The sequence below is a fragment of the Pteropus medius genome, unplaced genomic scaffold (genome assembly GCF_902729225.1).
Source record: "Pteropus medius unplaced genomic scaffold, Ma_sr-lr_union100, whole genome shotgun sequence".
In the NCBI taxonomy this organism is placed as follows: Eukaryota; Metazoa; Chordata; class Mammalia; order Chiroptera; family Pteropodidae; genus Pteropus; species Pteropus medius.
The window spans coordinates 15,595,429-15,616,905 of NW_024342471.1; the positions used below are offsets into that span (position 1 = coordinate 15,595,429).

General features: G+C 45.2%; 1 protein-coding gene and 1 pseudogene across 7 annotated transcripts in view; one reads left to right on the forward strand and one right to left on the reverse strand.

The window, feature by feature from the left end:
• PKIG (cAMP-dependent protein kinase inhibitor gamma) overlaps positions 1–21,477 on the forward strand; it is a 71,945-nt gene that overhangs the window by 39,116 nt on the left and 11,352 nt on the right. For 5 of the 7 annotated variants that reach the window (XM_039864404.1, XM_039864401.1, XM_039864408.1 and 2 more), the window contains exon 2: positions 13,481–13,550. The gene's annotated coding sequence lies outside the window, so the exon portion shown is untranslated. Of the gene's footprint in view, positions 1–3,862; positions 4,046–13,480; positions 13,551–21,477 lie in introns of those variants that run through there. The other 2 variants (XM_039864405.1, XM_039864403.1) reach the window with 2 other exon arrangements.
• On the reverse strand, positions 5,797–5,915 carry LOC120604276 (uncharacterized; annotated as a pseudogene).

Genomic DNA, 21,477 nt, shown 5'->3' on the forward strand with positions numbered 1-21,477 from the left:
TAAAGCATGCTGTTGCTTTACCTCAATTTACCAAGCTATTGCTTGGACTACCCAATGGTTTAGAAAATATTTAGAAAATATTTATTGAGTTTCCTGTTCTGTAGCAGTGAACAAGGGAGACAAGTTTTGGTCTCATGGAGCTTGTAGTCTGGCAGGGAAACATGTACTTACAATAACGTATGCTGAGGGTTATGAGAGGAGAAATAGAGGGTGCCATAGGACCCATACGGCAGGGGGAGCCTAACTTGGCCCAGGTGGAAGGCCTCCCTAAGGAAGTGATGTTTAATCTGCGATCTGATGGCTGAGTACGATGTCAGAGTTCAGTGGCAAGTGGCAAAGTGCAGTGGCAAGGGAGAGCCTGGAACCTACAGCAGGTCTTCCTACTGCGAGGGCACCGGGTTGTGCAGTCGGGAAATGTCCTGCGTTTTCTGGGTCTGGCATTCCTCAACTGGAAGATGAGGTGATCACATGCTCTTTTCAGCTGTAAACATCGATGAGACTAAGATTGTTGAAAATTAACTCAAAAGTGAAGATCCATCTTTACCATAACTGCCCTGATCTGAACCCTATGTCTAGCTGGTGGAAAGCGGGTCTTGAGAAGGCTGAAGAAAGGCCAGGAGGGGCAGTGTGGTATCCTGCAACCCCACTGTCCATTTTCCAGGTGCACACTCATGGCCATCAGGCTTCCCTCTGCCAGCTCTTCTGACACATCAGCAGTAGTCTGAGGGGGACCGGGAAGTAGAGCCTCAGAAAACCCACCCCGTAGGAAAGCAGCCAGGTGTACTCTCAAAGAAACAAACAAACAAATCGAGCCTTTCTTTGTCACTTTTTATGGGATCAATCCCGCCCCTGCATTGACTTAAGTGTCTGATTTCAAAATATTGTTGAGTGTAGGTGTGATTCTTTATACGTCTGTACCAGAGGTGGTTAACTGGTTATTTCTGGGTGATAGGATGATGGATGATTTTCCTCTCTTTTTTCCGGTTCTTTTTGTATTTTACTTTTTTTTTTTTAAATAATTAAGATTATGTTAGAATATTATCTGGCATATGGTAAACATTTGATAAAAGTTTTGTTTTTGTTTATGGGTTTTTTATTTTAAAAAGTGCCTCATGTACAGAATGCTTGTAAATTGGACATGGATCTTTTTCTTAAGAAGCTCAAATTCTAGCCAAATAAGATCTACCCAGAAACAAATATGCCTCAAAGAGACTAGGATAAGTTTCTTGAGAAACAGATAAAGTAGTAAGGAAATTCAGAGGAGGAAGAGACCCCTTTTAGACTGGGAGTGAGGAGGTGGGGATTGAGGGCGGCTTGTGGCAAAGGGGCTGTCAGCCCTTCCGGCCAGCTCCGCGCTCTGAAGCAGCCGCCAGCTTCCTTTCTCCTCAAATGGAGCCCAAAGTGCTGGCTGTGAAGAATCACCGAGTCTCCTGCAGGGAAACCCTTTAAGAGGCAGTAAAGTAAGAGACTTAAAATACAGGCCGGTCCACAGACTGTCCTGGCTTGGAGCATGGGCTCTGTTACTTTGTAGATTGGTCAGTCTCTGTATATGTCAGTTTCCACATTTGTAAGATGAGAATATTAATAATACCTCCTGCGTCTGACTATTGCAAGGAAGACATAAAGTGGTATTTATAGAGTACTCAGCACCAAGCATGGCCCCAGTGCACAAAGTATATCTGCCATTGTCAGAAGACAAAGTGAGCTGGTGTTGTCCATGGATTGTATCACAATGAGCAGTTATTCAGTCTGCAAGGCAAGTGATACAAAGTATAAGTTGTAGAAGAAATCTGTATCTGTTTTTATGAATGGGCTCCTTACTATTATTTTCACTCACATAATAGAACACGCATGAGTCAAAGCACTAAGGGCGATGTCAGTAAACTGACCTGTCAAGAGCCCAGCTTCATTTCCTGCTGTTACTGGGCTTCTGGAATAAAGTCATAGCCAAACGATGGCCCCGGCCTCCAGTGCATCCAAGCCGAGTGTCATTGCTGAGGCCCACACCGGACAGCTCTGAGGGCTTCTGTTCCTCACTCATCCTGACGGCCTAGGGGAATACTGGACCCTTTTCTGGCTTCCTGACAGTCATGACCTTTATTCATTCATTGTCACATCATCCTCAGGGCAGCAGATGGTAAAACTGAGTCAGAATTAGAAAATAATGTCTTCACTATTAGAATAGCGCAGCTTATTCTTGCAAGTATTTTTCAACTTGTAGTATGTGCCAGGCACTTATCCACATAAGAACTTTGCAGGATAAATGCTATTATCCTTGTTTTACTTTGAGAGACCAAGGCACAAAGACGTTAGCTTAGCTCATTTTTCTAAGTGGGGATGATCCCATTGAAAAATAAGGGCCAGGCTTGGTGAAATAACCATTTTTTGAGAAGTAGCACTGGCATATGTGCTGGCCTAAGTAGGAGTCCAAAGACTCAGTTTCCAGATCTGGCCCTTTCCTCTTGAGCTGTGTGGCCCTTGGGCACGTCACTTAACTTTTCTGTGTTTTATTTTCCTGTTCAGGAAAAGGAGATTAATAATGCAGCCCCTACATACCTAATTCTCCTGAAGCGAGAATGTAGTGAGATTAGGTACAAAAATGAGAGGCACCACCTACCAACACTCAGGATGTGCCGGATAACTTCAGCTACCTTGCATGCGTTATTCTCACAGCCCTGAAATGGAGGCCGAGGATCGCGTTCTACAGTTAAAAACACAACAGAACAAATTGAAGTTCAGAGAAGTTAAGTCAAACAGGACTCAGATCCGCATCTCTGGCTCCCAAATTGATGCCCCTAATCACTCCATCCGTCGCATTGCTTTCCCCTGGACTCAGAAGTAGGGAGGTTTTGCATGTCTCTCCCATCAGGCACTCTACAAATACAAGAGATTATTATTATCTCTTGTAAGCACTACTGTTCTGTGTTAGTCCCTAAGGACAGTTAAAGTCTCTTGCTTCTTTATCTTATCTAGCAGTTTATGCTGCCTCTTCCAGTGTCCCCCAGGACTTGTTTAGTGAATTCTTTCGGGTTTTCTCCCAGAGAAACAGGCTCCACCATGTAGGAGGTCGAAGGAGCCAGGCCGAGCCTGACCTCTTGAGTAGGGGCCTCTGACTCCTCTCACCTTCAAGCATGTAGTTAATCAGCTTGTAGTAAAATTCCTTATGTTGCATTCATTAAATGCCTCAGTCACTGAATTACAGAAGTGGAAGACACCAAAGCCATCATCTTATTTGATCCTGGGAGAGAGGTGACTTGCTTAAGGCATGCATTCAGTTAGCTGCGTGACCGAGATCAGAACCCAGTTCCCCAGGCAACATACCAGTGCTCTTTACGAGCCTTTCATGTGGGCACGTGTCATCTCCCGTGAAGGACAAACTCACACAAGCACTGTACCTAGCGTACCTTTAAGAAACTATGGAGAAATTAAACAGCTTGGAAAATTGAACAGGAAGAGAGATGGGGAGTAGGTGGGGGAGCAGACCTCCACTCCAGCCTAGTATATTATACACCAGAGAAGTGAATTAAAACACAGCAAAGCAAACCAGATAGCCCACAGTCAGCAGTGACTAAGAGGTAAAGGGACTTTGCGGGGAGCCCTGGCCCAGTGAGTGCATAGGAAGCCTTTTGTCAGTAAGGCAGCGGTGTTGAAAATTGAAGGAAGGATGTTAGGCAAATGTGACAGCCCGGGATGCAGTTACAGCCCCCTGGCTCATTGTCCAAAGGAAATGGATCTCTCCTGTGGACGGCGAGGTGGAAACTGAGCAAGGGAGCTGAGTGGTTGACATCATCAGACTGAGCATTGGGTTACAACAAATGGGGACTTACTTGGCCCGAGACATGGGAAACACCCACTAAAACCTCGAAGTGCATTTCATTTAGAAAACACAGAGAGACGGAGAGAGAGGGCAGGAGAGAATCAATCCTGCCTGGTCTGCTTAATCTGGCTTACCCTCAAAAGGGAGGTGTTTTGAATCCTGGCTTCTTAAATTCAGCCTTCTCTTCTGACGGAGGACCCCTGGACTGTGAAGAAATTCTTTGCTCTTGTAAGTAGAACTCCATCCTCCCACGCCTAGGGAGAAGCAGGGCTCAGAGGCAGAGCTCTTTGTAGAGCCTGCTTTCTAGCCTGTTGATCACACAGTGTCTATTTTTATATTATGATACATTGTTACTCTGAAAATTATGGCTTTGTCTGAAACTCTCTAGGGCTGGAATCTGAGCCTCAAGTCTCACAGATGGGCTCCATTCAAATGCTGTTTTACTTTTTTACCCAAAGAACTTTGGCACAGTATCTAGAGGTTTAAAAGCAGCTGTTTGGGCCAAATATAGGTGAAGAAATAACTCCTCCCTTAGCGATTGTGTTTGTAAAATCCTTTCTTTTTTTCTGATTACAAAGGTGTTGTAAAAAAAATTTAAACATTCTAGAGAGAAATGTCTCTCAGAGTGAAAATTCCCAACAGTTTTCCCCTTCACACAGTGGAGACTTACCCTCAGACAGATGTAACATCGATATTTTAAATTTAAGGTACAGGTATGATTAGATTTCATGAAGTTATCTCATCACATATGCCCCAGAGCTGCTGGAACTGTGTGGAGAACTCCAAGGTGGAAAGAAGCGTTAGAAACCTTTAACTTTGGCTTTGTGATATTGTTACTGCTTCCTTTTAAAAAAAAGTTGCCGTTTATACCTAAAAAATAAACAGAGCATGTAAGCCCATGGGCATTTTATTCATCGGGTCTGTTTTCAGGATTTTAAACCTACTCAGCCACCCTCTGTGCAGAGGGAAGGGAGGGGCCTTGCTGTCCCAGGCCCTCCCCAAGGGTGCCTGAGCGGAGGATTCTCAGGTGGCTTGAAATACATGGCTGCTGTGTGTCACCCACTTCCCTGGCCAGCAGGTAAAAATAATTGAAGAATCGCAGTGAGAGGAGAAAGACTTCAGCTTTAAAAAACAAAGAGCCACTCTGTGTTAGAAGGGCCACCCAAGGGAGCCGTGCGAGGCTGAGCAAGGGTTTCACACTGTCTGGGCTTCAGTTTACTCATTCGTATGTAAATGAGGGGCTGAAACTAGATGATCACTATATATTTCCAAATTCAACTTGAAATAAACCATCGGTTTTTCTTTCCGCTTTGAGAACCCTTAGTGCTTGAGAAGCAAAGGGCCCTTGGTTTTCCAGTTCCCAGAGTCAGAGTGCCTAAATACTGGTACCTCTAGGAGAGTTAAAAGAGGACGTAAGACAGGCACCATTAAGTTACTTCTGAGTGTTTACGGTTTCATCAGGTTTGGTGTTCCTGAAGAAAGAGAAAGTTTCGGCGTGATGATGATGTGTGTGTGTGTGTGTGTGCGTGCGCGCGTGTGCGTGCGTGTGTGCACACAATGGGGAGGCAGGAGGAAAAGGATTAATGTGATTGGGCATCTCCTAGATGTCATGACTCCTGCGTGGGGTGCTCCTCCCCGTAGGTAACCCGAGGTAGTCGGTATCACCCCCAACCCCACTGGCTGAGGCTGAGTCTCCACTGTGTGCCCCCTTGTCAGCCCAGACTCATTCTGAGTGCTCACCAGAACTACACTTACGGAATTGCATAACTTCGGGTCCCCATGTCTGTACGCATACTCTCGTGAGTCAGTCTCGTCCGTCACTGTACCCCATTGCCTGGTAGAAAGCCTAACACATAGGTACAGAGGACACACATCATACCGAATTTTAACTTAAAGCCCAACGTCCTAGTTTCTAGCTTGGTGAAAGAGAGGGCGAAGAGGAGGGGAAATCTCTCTCTCTCCCTCTCTTTTTTTTTTTACATCTACAGCACCTGGTCTTCCTAAGTGGTCTTCCATCCCAGTACTGACCAGGCCCGACCCTGCTTAGCTTCCGAGATCAGACGAGATCGGGCACGTTCAGGGTGGCATGGCCTTAGACAGAAATCTCTATTTGCCTCGCTTCCCGCTCCATTTCATCTAGACATGGCCTCCCCTGCTGCTGGGGAAGGATGACGTGAGCCAGAGTACAAAGAAAAGCGATAGTTGTCACATCTTGGATTTCGAGTCGCAGAGGTTCCAGGTCTTGGCAGTTTAAGGGATCTTTATTCTTAAGGCCGTCGGAGACCCTAACTCTGAGTAAGAGGTAGCATTTAAAAACTCTTTGCTTGAGTTGAGATCTTGGTTACCAGGAGGGTTCGCAAAGCCCTGTGGCATATCAGGAACTGTGGCCGTCCCCCGCAGCTCAGCCCTTTGAAGGTGGACTGTTTGCTGCCATGGGCGAGGGCACGGGCAGCAGGAAGGCCAGGTCTCCACCTCCCCCCAGCCCCCCAGGGTGATAATGAGGAGGTAATACTCTGGAAGTAAGTACCCAGTCCTTGTTCCTGTTTGGGGTGCGGGGAATGGAAATGTGGGTGGCCTCGTGCCCTTCAGTCCAGGCCACCATCAGGAACCAGACGGGGGTGGCTTTGGTTTCTCCTTCTGTGCCATCAGAGTCAGCACAGTTATCAGTGTGCTTTTCCTCATGTATCCCACCTGCACCCCGGCAGCGAACTGAGGGCCTCTTGGGAGAGGAGGTAGGTCGCGGAAGAGACTACTATGTCCCAAGCTCTTGTTTGTCTTTTATATCTTCCTAAATACATGTCACACACAGGGCTGAGCATCTTGCGTATGTTCATTCCTTTTCATCTTCACCGCAGTGATGTGAGGCAGAGATTATCTCCATTTTATACGCAAAAGGCACAGAGCAGTGAAGTGACTTGCCCAAGGCCTCCCAGGTAACAGGTGATAGAGCTGCATTTCCTCATGAGAACTGGCTTTCCCGAATCCTTTGAACTGTACTGCCTTTTCCCTATCACCTTCCCAGATCTCAGTTTCTCCCTCGATAAAACGAGGAAGCCTGACCTAGAGTCAGAAGTCCAAGGGGTCAGGCTTTTCGTTTTCATTTGAATTTGAATGCCTTTAGGCAGTGCGTTCTCCCTTTTGTTACCAACCGTACCCTTCCCTTGCGCAGTCTGTAGCTCTCTCTGGTCTCCTGTCTCTCCCTTGGCTGCCCCTGGACTGGTTGGTGTCTATAGTCCCTGTCACTTAAGACAATTTATGGTTCAATGAGAAGTTGGCAAGGATAGCAGTAAAAGTTCTGCCGTCACCACCTCCTCACTGAGCCATCCCGGACAGATCGGTTCCCCTCACAGAGCCTGCTTCCCTTGTGGGGGGGGAGTGGGGCACAGTTGTATCTGCCTCAGAGAGGTACCACGAGAATGAAATAGGTTAAAGCTTTAACGCACTTAGCTGGCATGCAAATACACGCTCGCGATGAGCTGCTTTATGGTTTCCAGAGAGAACACTGGCCAATGTACATAGGCACCTGACCCCTCAGTCACAGGATGATATTTGTATGAGGAATCTGAAGTCATCTCTGACCTCAGCTGTGCTGCAGCCTCCTGTGATGGGCCCTGGAGCTGCCACACTGGCCCTTCAAGGCCAGCCTCAGTGCTGCTGCCTGTCGCCCAGTCAGGTGCTGAGGCCAAAAGCAGACATGGGTGCTGTTCTCCCGGGACCAGACGACCCTGGCCCACCTGCTTAAGGAAGAAGCTGGTGACAGGTGTTACTTTATGAGTGTGACAAGAAGCCGAGGTGCCCAGTTAGCTCTGCAGAGTGTTTTCACAAGGGGCCAGAAGTAATTCCTAAGTGGAGACAGACATGGAAAATCTAAAGTTCTTGGAAACAAATCATTAATCATGACTCAAGGCTGAGCTCACTGCCTCCTGGAAGTCTTTCACAAATGCCTTATGAAAACTTTGCGTACTGCTCCTTCAAAGAGTGCTTTCTGTAGAAGTTGCAATCAGCTGAGATGCTGAATGACTCTGAATTGCAGATTAAAATGCATCCGCTCTCATTGGAGGAAGCAAGCATTTCCTAACTTTATTTAAAAGGAGTCTCTTTAATCTTCCAAGAAATTACTGATGTTCAACTTGATTTTCCTGAATTGAAATTGAATAATGGACCTGCAGGGCACTCAGGAAATGAAGTATTTGGTAGCTAATGCATTCTCATTATGTCCCAAGGACAGAGGTCAGTCAGTCGGGTTTTTAGTGCTTTATAGGTGTGGTCTCTGATGTTTAACAGACTGTACCAGAGGGCCAACTGGTACTAAGCACGAGGCTAGAGGGAAGGCTGATTAAGAGCCTGTGGTCTTGTGGAGTTCTCTCAGTACATTGAGGAAGACAGGCAGGTGCGTGAATCGTGACAGTAGCTCAGTGGACGGGGGTCCTGACCTTGAACTGGGCTGATTACTCCCAAGCCTTCCCTCCATTCCCTCACTCTCCGAGCTTGGCCAGCATTCGCATTAGGGAGCATGAGAGCTGGCCTCGCTGAAGCATTTACTCCTGGCACCTAGCTATCCCACGTGGCTTCAGACAAAGAAAGGAAATACCTTCACAAATGTAGGGGCCCCACCTTCGAGGACTCTGAATCTGCAATTCCAAGTTTTAAGTGAGGAAACATAGGAATGGCTGATTTCGTAATTTAAAATCACCACTGAGTTTTCTGTTGGTTTGTTTTTATAGCATTTATTGTGCCCCCCCCCCTTTATTTTTAGGATACAAAATTAGAACATGTTCATGGAGGGAAAGCTCTAGACAGTACAGAAAAACAGGCTTAAGTCATTACCCACTGATTATATTTCTCTGAGTTTTTAATAAGGCGTGGCTAGGTTGAAGTGGATGAACTTTTTTAAGTCTCTGATACACATTTCCAGTCAAGCACCAGAAAATGTCTGCCCATGTAAGCTCCCATTAGCATGCTTGTGCCCACCCCCTGCACCCTCACCCTCACACTACCACTGCATTTTAAGTTTACTAATTTAATTTCTCCCTGGGCAGAGTCTGTTTGCCTATCTCAAAGGTGCTCGTGCTCTGTGCTGCAGGCCCCTGGGTAGGAGCAACCACTTATCTGTGGTAGGTTAGAGGCCACAGCCTTCCTTTGTACTTTCCGGTGTGTCTACAGGGATTCATCCACCTCGAGAACCCTTTCCGTGTTGGGCGTTATGCAAGATGCTCTGGGGAATGCCGAGGGAAGACTCGTAAGCAGCTAGGTGTCTGACAGGAAAAGACGACTTAGGAAATCCTAGCACGTTATTATGTGCCCTAAGGCAGGGACAGTGCTGTGCCCGAGAAAGTGGAGGGACAGTAGCATTCGAGACGAGCCTTCAGTTCCATACATTTTCATGTATTTCACCAATGTTTATTGAGCATCTAATATCTGCCAGGCACTGGGCAAGTCGGTAGACAGCGTTATGTTAAAACAGCCCTGGTCCTTTCTCAACAGGAAGCTTACGAGGACAAGTAGCAGTGTTATGAACAGGGTGAGTGATGGCTGAGGAGGAGCACGTGTCAGGGCAGCCTGGCTTGGAGAGGTGTTTAAACTGAGACGAGGAGTCAGTTATGTTAAGAGCCAAGGCGGGAGGTGGGGGGAGGAGGGGTGCTGTGGAGTGGGAAAGAATAATCCATGTAGAGAGAAATACACCTGTGAAAGGGCCCGAGGCTGGAGAGCATGTGCAATGTCGGAGAAACTGAAAGAGGCAGTGTGGCTAGAGCGTGGAGGGACAGGGGAGAGAGAAATGGGTGAAGGTAAAGGTGAGGAGAAGGGTAAGAGAATTAGGGAGGGGCCTGGCGAGGCCTGGAATTTTTCTTCTCTTACTCAGGGTTCTCTCCAAGATGGTATAGAATATGACTCCTGATCTAGAATTTCTTCTTAAGGGGCAAGAAGAATCCATTCCTCCCAAGATCCTGTTTTTATTCATTGGCTTGCTTGTAGTTCCCCTTTCTGTGATTTTAAACCTGAGCTCCCTACTGGACTTGGGGTTTAGAGACCTGCGTGTGTACAGCAGCCCCATCCCATCCCCTCCCCACCCCCCACCACCACCGCCCGCCGGCCCCTGCGTTATCAACTTGCTGTGTGACCTAAAAAGATCTTTAACTTCTCTGGGCCTCGTTTTCATCTGTAAGTGGGAATGATTACGAACTGATCCCAGAGTCATTGTGAAGATCAAATAAGATATGAAGTGCTGGAGAAATGTGAGGTGTCATTATTGCAACGAAATATTTATTATCAATGAAATAGGAAAAGTTAAAAGCAGAGCATTCCAGCAGGGGAGGGCAGAGTATACCTCCCAGATAACTGAAATGGCAGATTCAGCCTAGGCAGCTCTTCTTTAGGAGCTCGTTGTCATGCTGTTGTTCCTCTTCTTTTTTATTCCATCCACGAGGCAAAAGCATTTACTCTCCTTTCTCCTATCACAAATGGTTTGCAGAACAATCCATTTCACTTCTCTAGATTCTAGGATCCATTTGATAGAGAAGCCAAAGCATCTGCTTGGAGACCAAAAGAGCCTTGTGAGCAGAGCTGCTGCGGTTTGCAAGGCGTTTTGGTTCCCAGCAGACAGTACACTCCCAGAAGTGTGTTTAATTGGGTTTAGGGAAGGAAGGCAATCAAGGGCACCAAGCCATGGAAAACAGTTAACAGCACAGAAACAGCCCACACACCACCTACACAGGGCAGTTTCAAGCCAAAGCTTTAGGCTTTCTTTTGGATTTTAAAGGGGGAATTTCTTTTTTTTTTTTTTAATTTATTTAAATTAGTTTCTTTTTTTAAAGTAAAGATTGTTTCCTTTAATAAAAGGCATAATGCTTAGGAATAAAGTGCACCTTTTTTCCACTCAACAAAATTTTTTTTTAAAATTTGTTCTTTTTCGACCAAAAAAGAAAGTGACAATCAGTACTGTTACGTATCCCATGTAAAGGTAAATGAGTAACGTGTAACATCATGTTCTTTCTCTGCTCTCTCTGTTTCTCTGTTGTTTGTTTTTATTTTCTTCATTATTTTCCCATAAAGTAATACTTAATGTTCATTGTAACTAATTAAACAATTGGAAGATGTATAAAGAAAAAGTCATAATCTCCTCCCTCTACTCATTTCCATCCTCTGAGATAACTGGTCTTGATCTGTTTGGTGTATATCCTTCCATATCTTTCTCAAAGCTCTTATTTAAATGGACAAAGGATTGGTGTATGTCTGTGGTTATTTGTTTTGTCAGAATGGGATCATACTTTATTATTTTCCAATTTATTTTTCCCACTAAATAATACATCATAGGTAGGTATAAATCTGTTTCACTCTTTTAATTCGCTTCAGGGCTATAGATCTTACAGGTACCACAATATGTTCAGCCATTTCACCTTTGACAGATATTCAGGTTGCTACCTGTTGGAGTTTTTATTCTACTAGAAATATTATTGCATTAAATATCTTCATATACATGTCCTCAGCTGGTGCTTTTATTTTTATAGGTTACATTTTCAATAATAGTATTGCTGGGTCAAAGGTATAATGTATTTAACATTTTAATAAATAAAGCCATCCTACTTTACAAATAGGTCTTAATTTACATTCTCCCCAGCAATATATAAGTACTTCTATTTCTAAATCTTTACCAATATTAGATATTCACTTCTTTCTTCCTTCCCTCCCTCCATCTCTGTTTTATTCTGTGACCAAGCTGATGGGGGAAAATGGTGTCTCATAGTTGTTTTCTTTGGATTTCCCTTACTGCTAGTGAGATTGAACATTGTTTCATGTTAATTGGCCACTTCATTTTCCTCTTCTGAGAGTTCTTTCACCCATTTTTCTTGTGAATTATTTACCTTTTTCTTAACAAGTTGTAGGAGCTGTTTATATATTTATATATCAAGGATTCCAGATGTGTTGCAAATATTTTTCCTAATATGTTATCTGTTTATTACATTTTTAAATTTATAGAAAAATTTTAATTTTTTTATTGTAAAAAGTTTATTTTTGATTGTTCCTAGTGTCTGACTTTCTCGCCTTGTTTAAGAATAATTTCTCCAACTCAAAGTTTATATAAATATTTTCCTAATGATGTTCTAATACTTTTATGGTTTTAGTTTAATACTGAATCTTTAATCCCTTTGTACGCAGTTTATCCATAGGAATTTTGTTTATTCTAGATGTGCCAGTACCATTAATTAAATAAGCCATCTTTTCTATTTTGCATTGAAATTCCATCCTTGTCAAAAGTAAGGTACTTTACTGTATCTGTTTCTGGACTTGCTATTCTAGTTCACATACCTTTTTGTCTGTTCTTATGTTAATACCATATATTTTTATTATAACATCTTTAAAGTAAATTTTTATTATCTCATAAGACAAATCCCCTAAATTTTTTTTATAATTCTCTTTACTGTTTCTTGGCTAATTTTCTTGGATACTTATTATTCCATATGAACCTTAAAGTAATTTTATCCTTACCCCCCTCCAAAAAAACTATTAGTATTCTTACTGAAATTTAATTACTATTATATAATAATTTGGGGAGGATTGACATTTTCGGATAATTAGCCTTTTCTACCCAGGAGCATGTTAACCGGTTTAGAACATTTGCATTCTATTTCTATATTTTGTTATTTTTACCTTTAAAATTTAAATATATGTCATGGATGTTTTGTAAAGTAAAACCTCGTTTCTGTGTTTGTCCTGAATAAGCAAGGACCTTAAAAAGTTTTAACTCTGTTTTGTCTTCTATCCTCAATGTTATTATTATTAAACATGTAATACTGTCAAATATTGTCAGAATTGTTTTAATTTCCCTATGACCTTCATTTTACTCAATCCGTACTTCTTTAAATTTACCAAGATACTTACCGATTTCTTTGCTCACTGTAGATTCTAAAATCTCACTTATTTTCTGTGTTTCCTTTCTGTTGGAGAGCATTGGAGTCTCTGAATGTTCAATTTGCCCAGTCTTTGTCTGGAAATGTCTTTTGCCCTCACTCTTGATAGTTTAGAATTTTAGATAGACAGCACGTATAATGATTATGAAAATTATGTATGCCTCTTTGAAAGTTTTCAACCAAAACAGAAATATTTAATGTAAAAATGTGAAAGATACTTTCATTCCTTTCTCCTTGAGTCTCAGAGAGAGCTGTTGTTTATAGTTTGCTGTTCACCTTTTTCTATGTAGATACAAAAAAAAAAAACGTATGCACAAAAATGCTCTACCTTTTTTTCTAACCATAAACGACCATGTTCATATTTATATTAAAAAGTGGTAATGTAAACAATCTTAAACTCATTTTTAATGATAGAGCATGTCTATATTTCCATGTCAGTGGAACAAAATCTCCCATATTATTTGTCTGTAGGGTTTCTCATTGTATTGACACACCATAATTTAACTCTTTTCTTTTTAACACACATTTGTTTCCCCCTTTTCTTTTTTACTATTACACTATGTTTTACCGAACATCTTTTTACTCATGTGAATCTATCTATAGTATAAATTCCTAGATTTTTGACTGACCCAAAAGGATGTGTACATTTAACACGTTCATAGGTATTGATAACTTGTCTTCCCGAAAGATTGTTGCAGTTTACAACCCTGAAGTATAACCAACTCTAATTTTTTTATTTTTGCTTCTGGTTCCTTAGAGTTTCCACGCTGATTAGTCAATAGTGGAAAATCTGAAGAGATGCAAGCAGGAAAAAGAAACTAAACCAGGTGGGTAATTACACTGTTCACACCACTCTACCATAGCATCACGACTTTTGCTTAAAAACCTTTATTCTGTTTGAAGAAAGAAAAGATAGAGGTTCCAATTGAACTTAGGAATTTTTTTGGCCCCGTGAAGAAAAGGCAGAAAAGGCGCTTTTCAGGAATTGTATGACATCACACTGGAACTTCACAGACATGATCCATCCCATTTACAGACACTTTCTGTAGAGCATCAGGAAGACAATTTACCTGTAATGGCTTAAAAGAGAATGGCTTTCTTTAGCTGTCTACTTAAGTGATGGAAGCGTACACAAGTTATTAGCAAATTTGGGTATGATGCCAACTCTCCTGTCCACCAGTTGTCTGTTATAAAGCTATTTTTATAAGGACTAGGGCACATTATGGTAATCTCAGTACTGTGGTAGAGGTGCAAAAGCAGGCAAAAACCCAGCCCAAAGAAACAAGCACTGGCCAGTGGTCTGATGGGGAGAGATGGCACAAGTCACTCCCAGTTGGAAGAAAATTGAGTTCACAGAACATGAGTAGCCTGGAATTGTGGCCACCTTCAGTCAGTGTTTATATTTTTATGGTATCTACATGTTTCTGGCATAAGTTGATAGTTTTTAACAGCCTCTGATTAATGCTTCGGCCACCTCCGCTACCCCCCAAACTCCCCCAACCCCCCTTTAGTGCCATCTCCTTGCAGTTGGGGTAGAATCTCCAGCCTTTATTTCTCTGAGTTCTAGCAGTCCCGGGAGGGCGGGGGCTTTCCAGCTCCTTTGAATTCCCTCTCGTGGCCTATCCTGCCTCCAGCGCCTCTCCGACAAGTCCTCTTCTCTGTTGGTAGAGCAAGAGTCTCGTCTGGCTGGCAGCTACCCTGGGGTTGGAACTCCCGGGCTGCTTATCAGCAAGGCTTCTGGGCATTGCCCTACTGTAGCTTCCCAAACACCCAGCTTATGTCCTGTTCTGACTCAGTGCCCCTGGGAATCCCCTGGATGCAGATGTTTGCAGTAACTAGGATGCAGGAGTCGGCTCCCAGGACTGTTTATCTGGCCAAGTCCGGTTTAGGAGGGCAGGCCTCCAAGGGGCTTTCTGTTCCAGCTGCTGTGGGAGCGTCGGGGCCCAGAGCCACTGACCTTGAGAATGCTCGGGTTATATGAAGTCTAGAAGTTTTTAAACCAGGGCTTTATGGTTGGCTTCTGGGATTCAGGAGCCCCCTATAACCATGGGTACAGTTTTGTGTGTATGCACACACACTCAGGAGCCCCCTATAACCATGGGTACAGTTTTGTGTGTATACACACACACACACACACACACACACACACATGCACGCACGCACGCACACAGGGGCCAAGTGTCTGTAGCTTTCTTCATGTTTTCAAATGTGTCTTTGACCTCTGAATTTTATGAACTGTTGGTCCAGAGAGAGCCTGTAGTGTTTTTGGGCCACTGTCTCCTTGGACACCAGCATCCCAGATACCAGGATCATGGGAGACCTTACCAGGCCTCTAGGTTTTTCTGTTTAGGGGTAAACTGGGACAAATTACCCAATATCACTGAAGCTCAGAGCCATCCCGTGGGATGTCCCAAAGTCCATCATGAAATTGTCCCCCCGACCCTGTTTTATCTCACTGAACTTACCAGGTGTACCGAACACACCATGCAGCTATTCTGGTTTTGGGTTCAGAGTTCTTGGGTTGCTTCAGGCAGCTACGCTGACATTAAGAATGGTGTTGATAGCTGAAATTCAGTGCAGGTTACTAACCACTGCCAAGAACAGCAAGAACGCTTTATACATAGTATCTTATTTAAGCCTCACAACCCTCCAGTGAGGTTGGTTCTGTTATTTTACATATGAAGAAACCGAGGAGGCACAGAGATCTAATAATTCTCCAGAGATCACACAGCCAATAAGCGATCACATTGACTTCAGTAAGTGATATATGACCCAAACACATGAGCCTAACCAGCAAGCTTTAAGGTGGAAGTAAAGGGCATTTTTTAGAGGGAAATAACGTAAGTAGAAAAAAAAGGGTCTGTCTGATGTTGGGCAAACAGCCCTGTATTTTATAATACTGAGAACATTGCTGTGTTGTAGCAGATAAGAAAAACCGTGCTCACAGCAATGTTCTTACATCATTAAGAAAAGGTTAACGGGTAGTCATTAATGCATTAGTGTGATAACACAAGAATTTTTGTCCATTATAATTCAAAAAGGTGGTTTTTTTTTACAGCTTTTTTGAAATATAATTCACATACCATACAATTCACCCATTTAAGGTGTACAATTCAGCGGCCTTCAGTATAATTAGAGTTGTGAATCCATCACCACAATCGATTTTAGAACATTTTCATTACTCCAAAAAGAAACCCCACACGCTTTACTCATCACCCTTCCATCCCCCCAACCCTCCTCAGTCCTAGGCAACCACTAATCTACTTTGTCTCCAGATAAAGTTTTGATACTTAGAAGAGTATCATTGTGGGAATCTTGGTGATCTCGAGTGAGTCATTCCCTCAGGAATAATTAGACAAATGAAATTTGACTCAATGTATTTTATAAATGGTTTTATTAGCTAAGAAGCTCGAAGTTGGAATTGGGGGTTGACATAGGCAAGAGACACAATTTTTTCAGAGTAATTTCCACTTGTCAGCGTCACCTGTCAAATAGGCTCATCTCGGTGAGCAACTGTAAAACGATGATGGTTTCGTGGGGACTCATTTCTCTGTTGGCGTCAGAACTAGTGGTATTTCAGCACAGGATCCTTTTTCTGTCATCTGAATCCCTGGCTTGGTTTCTCTCTCTGCCTTGCTGCAGTTGTCAGTGTGAAGGGCACTCATGCGGATGCCCTTCCTTCTTTGAAATTCAGGAGGCAGCTTGCATAGGATCCTGTTGGGCACTCGGGGGATGCGCTATTTGAGCTATTTCTCTCTTGAGCTACTTCGTGTTGGAAGAGTCAGTGTCTGTCTCTCCTGACTCACTCATTTGTTCTTTCAGGAAACATGTATTAGGTCCACGCAGCAGGCCGTGTGGTAGGTGCTCAGCAAATCGCTCCGAAAGCCCCTCACCCCTGTTATTACAGTGAGCGGCCTCATTTGACCCAGGCAGAGCTCGCCATTTGAGCTGAGAGAAGCCAGAGAGGCAGGGAGTTTGGTAAGAGAGCAATTCTCTGCTGGGGATGAGATAGATGCAGTATCATCCACATCAGGACAGAGCCATCACCAGAATGTACCATCCTAAAGAATGTGCTCCGAATCAGGAATGAGGAAACACGAGTCAAGCCCCGATCTGGTCACTTACTGGTTGGAGGACCTTGGGTGACTCACCACTTCTCTGAGCCATGAGCTCTCCATCGTGAGGGTTAAATAATGCAACACCTCTGAAAGAACCTTTAGTGTCCTTGCTGGAAACAGTCCGTATGTAGTACATGCCAAGTGAATGACTGAAGGAATGAAGGAAGATGCGGTAATTCTCAGTGCTCGAGCAGAACGCTGACAGGGCGGATGACTACATGGAGACAGGTGTGAATGGGGACTGAGGAGAACCTCCCTTTCTTCTCCCAGTCAGTCCCCTCCTGCCACTTCGGCTCCTTGAAGCTCACCTTTTTCTAGGGCTCCCACATCCTTTGCTTCCTTGAGCCAAAAAGAGGTGCCACCTTTGAGGCCTTGGGCCTGGGAGCCAGCCAGTCCTGGGTGTGAATCCCGGCTCCAGTACGTCCTAGCTATGTGTAAAAGGGATCGGATTATGCTAGGTTGCTGCGAAGTATAAATAAGATGATAGATGGAAAGCAGCCATTACCATGTCTGATGCGTAGTATATACACGCTATAAAGGGTGGCTGTTTTATTTTGTTATTACCGTCGTTATTTATTTGGTCAGGAGCCAGCACTCATGGTTGTTTTAATCACTGGCTTGAGAATGTGGATGTTCTTAAGTTCTGATTTTGTCTGTTTACTCATTAATTCATTCATATGAGTATATTTTTTGAGCATCTTCTGTGTGTCAGGAACTGTGCTGGGGATACAGTGGTGGCAAACGAGGACATCAGGGACCTACCCTTTTGGAACCAGTTGGGAAGGCAGATGTTGAACAGCTGTGTCAGCACCTGTGTCGTGCCTGGCTCGTGGGAGACTTCAGTCCGTATTTGCCGAATGATTGTTGAGTGAATTACAAGTGCAGTGATTATTAGGAAGAAGTCAAGGTGCCGCAGGTAGCGAAACAAGGAGACCTTATCTCTTCTGCTGGATCAGAAGATGCTCAGGCTGAGGGGTCTCTGTCCTGGGCCACTCAGAGTCACGCAGGACACTTGGGCTGAGGGCTGGCAGTTCCGTGAAGACTTGGTGCCTGCAGGTAGCGGGTGGAGGGTAGAGGACTAGCATACTGAACCCCAGGGGGTTGGGAATCTTGTGTACAGTGTTTTAATGTGGGCTTCCGAACTACACCATGAACTCTGCTGTTTTCATATCAATGGCATCTAGTCCCAAGCCTGGTACAGATTGACTGATCAGTTAAATTTTGTTGCATGAACGAATGGATGAATTAATATTATAGAGATAATCCCTTTTCATTCTCTGCAGTGGACTTGGGCATGCTTTTTATAGAATTCTAGAGGAACTAGAGTGGAACCCCCGAGCTGAAAGTACCATTACATATCACTCTGATTATCCATTCCTGCATGACATGTTCCCCACCAGTACTTAGTGGTTTAAAACAACAACAATCATTTGTTATCTTTCATGGCTTCTGTGGGCAGGAATTTGGGAACAGCTTGGCTGGACAGTTCTGGCTTGGATCTCTGATGCAATCGTAGTTGAACAGCGCCTGGTGCCGGAGCAGCTAGGGGCCCCTTGCAGCTAGGGGCTGCCAGCTGCATCTCTCTCTGCTGTGTCAGGGCTCTCCATGCGGTCACTTCATGGGGCTGGTCTGGGCTTCCTGGCAGCCTCGGATGTCCTAGATGCAGGTCAGAGCTCTAAAGACAAGTGTCCCAAGAGAGCCGAGTAGAAACTGTCACCTTTTCTAACCTTACCTCGGAAGTCACACAGCATCCCTTCTGCTGCATTCTCTTAGAAACAAGTTACTAAAGCCAGTTCATTCAAGAGGATGCAAATTAGGCTTCACCTCTCGATAGGAGGAATATCAGAGAATTTGCAGCCCTGTTTGTTTCAGAACCACCACAGAGATGCCCAGTTTACCTCCTCATTCCACACTTAAGATCTCCGAGATTTACGGGGAAGAACGTAGCCCAGAGGTGCCCAGCCCGGCATCAGTAGAGCTGGAGCTCGGTCAGTCTCTGGCCTGCTTGGAAGCGGCCTCACCCTCCCTTCCTCCACACTGTGATGGAGACTGCTAGTCTCTGGGAACCTCGCTTTCTAGCTGAGCCCTCACCGATGTGTGAATAGCAGAGGCCAGGAGGACCCAGCATGGTCTCCAAGCAGTAATTCAGCTGGACCTGTCCGCCTCTTTCCAAAGACCTCCATAGAAGCACAGACTTTCTTGGGTTAAAGAGTTTGTATCACTGTCTCCATCGCCAGTCCCAACCCTACATGAAGTACTAATACTGCCCGGCCTCAGGGTAAAATATAGCACTGGATTGGTAAGAGTTGTAAAATCTGTACCCCCCAAATAATTATTTTTCCTTTTGCTGTGAAGTTAAATAACAAAAAATAGAATTTTGTGGCAGAATTCAGAGAATCAGCCCAATGTGACCAAAGATTCTGAAGATTTTTACCCCTAGCTGAACGTTCTAACCAGAATTTTTGCTTAAGCATGGGTAAAACACATCCGGGAGTATGTTTCTGCATTTTTTAATGTTTTCTTGGGACTTCACTGCTTTCTTGCTCTTGCCTTGGAAATGCCTTATTATAAGCTTGAGGATCGAGGAGAAAGAGAGGAAGAAAAGGGAATGGACACTTTTTAACAGACCCTTCCTTTGTGTCAGGCATGATGTTAATTCATTTCCATGCTTCCTAACCCAATAGTTCAGGCTGGACCCTGCCTCACACTCAGTGGGTATGTGACCTTGGGCAAGCTACTCAACCTCTCTAGGCCTCAGCTTCCTCTTCTGTAGAACAGGAACAATAATGCTTTCTGCTTCATAGAGTTGCTGGAAAAATAAATAATGCCTGTAAGGTCCTCGGCACAGTCTGGCATGCAGTCCATAAACGCTGGCTGTGCTTAATCCCCACAACCACCTTTCAAGGTAGTCGTTGCACCCTGATTTTACAGAAGAGGAACCTGCAGTCAGGTGAGTCACTCAGCTGGTGGGGGGGCAGGGGCAGAAACTGAGGTGACCCCAGAGCCCTCACTGTGTCTGCCACACCACGTAGAACCACACCACACCACACCACACCACACACCAGGTGGCTCAGCCAGATCTTCGTGACATGCAGTGGTGGTGGGCAGAGGGGTTCCGGAGGCTTCACGCCCTGCAGGGCCCCCATGTAGTGTTCCAGAGCAGGAAAATTTGAAAAGTCAGAGCCAGGGATCCACTTATGAGACTCTGTAAAGAGCAGAATGACAGAGAATGTTCCGGGCAGAGGGAACAGCCTCATGGAGGCCTCAAGATCAAGAAGAGCTTAGCCGGTTTGAGGAATTAAAGAGGAGCCAGTGTGTTCAGAGCAAAATGGGCCAAGAAAAGTGGAAATGAGACAAAAGGTCAGCGAGGAAGGGCGGGGTCAGTCTACGCAGGACTTCAGGGGCTGGTGCAGAGAGGTTGGATTTTGCCAGATGTGGAATGGAAAAGCATCGAAGGTTAAATGAAGCACGGGAATCGCACGACCCGATGCCTGATTTGAGAACATCACCCTGGCTGCTTGTGCAGAAAATGGACCTTGGGCGAAGGGCAGGAGGGGAGCAGGAGTGCAGTGAGGGGGTTCCGCCAGGGGTGCAGGTGGGAAATGATGGAGGCCAGATGGTGCACGTCGGGGTGCGGGGTTCAGTTCAGGCTCTGCTTTGCAAGTAGAGATGACAGGAACTGGTGATGGATCGTATGTGCGTGGCGAAGGAGGGGGAGGAATCCAGGATAGCTTCAGGCGTCCAGCTTGAGCAGGCTGGGCGGAGGGCGCCCTGACGGAGCTGGGGAAGGCTGGAGGGAGCCGGCTTGTGACTTGGCCTGTGACGTTCAAAATGCTGGTGAGGTAGTGGAGACATGCTGACCAGGCGTAGTCGCAAATCTAGGTGCTCTTAAGGCAGGCCTGGGGCTGTTTGGGCGTCATCAACATACACTATTTAGGAAAGGGGTAAGAACCCTCAGAGGGGGCAGTAAATGAAGAGAGAAGAGGACCCAGGTCCTGATCTTGGGGTCTCTAACACAAACGTCCCTAAGAGAGGAGGTACCTGTGGGGAGGCCCAGAGGGTGTGGTATCCGAAAGCCCCTGGAGGACAGAATGATGTCCTCAGGGACTGGCAATCCGGAGTAACCGAGGACCTTCCTGACTCCAGCACCCTGCCCTGGCCTCCTCACCGTGAGGCCTCCACAGCCCGTGTCTCCACAGGCCTGCACCGGGGGCCGCTGGTCTGGCCCTCCAGCTGCAGAGGCCATGGCCCTGCATGGCTGCCTCCAAATGAAGCTTCACCGGGGGCCACTCTGAATGAGTAGTGGGCACTGCCCTGGCAGAAATGGGCTCCTCTCTGGTGACTCCGAGCTGGATATGCCCCTAAGGCATGAGACAGACTGCGGTGCCAGTCCCCACAGACCACACGTGGCTGACCTGGCCGCCTTGCCCTTTCTCAGGTTCTCAGAATGTGCTGGTTGGGGCCCTGACTTTCCCGCTCGCCTCAGTGCCTCTCTGCTGCTTGCTGGCTGCCCGTCAGAGAAGCCGCGTCCCTTTGAATTTGAGGCATGCCGGCTGAATAGGCCCTGGCATAGCCCTTTCTTCCCTCAGAGAAGCCTTAGAGCACTCGCCTCACCCCCAGGAGGCCTCTCCCACGG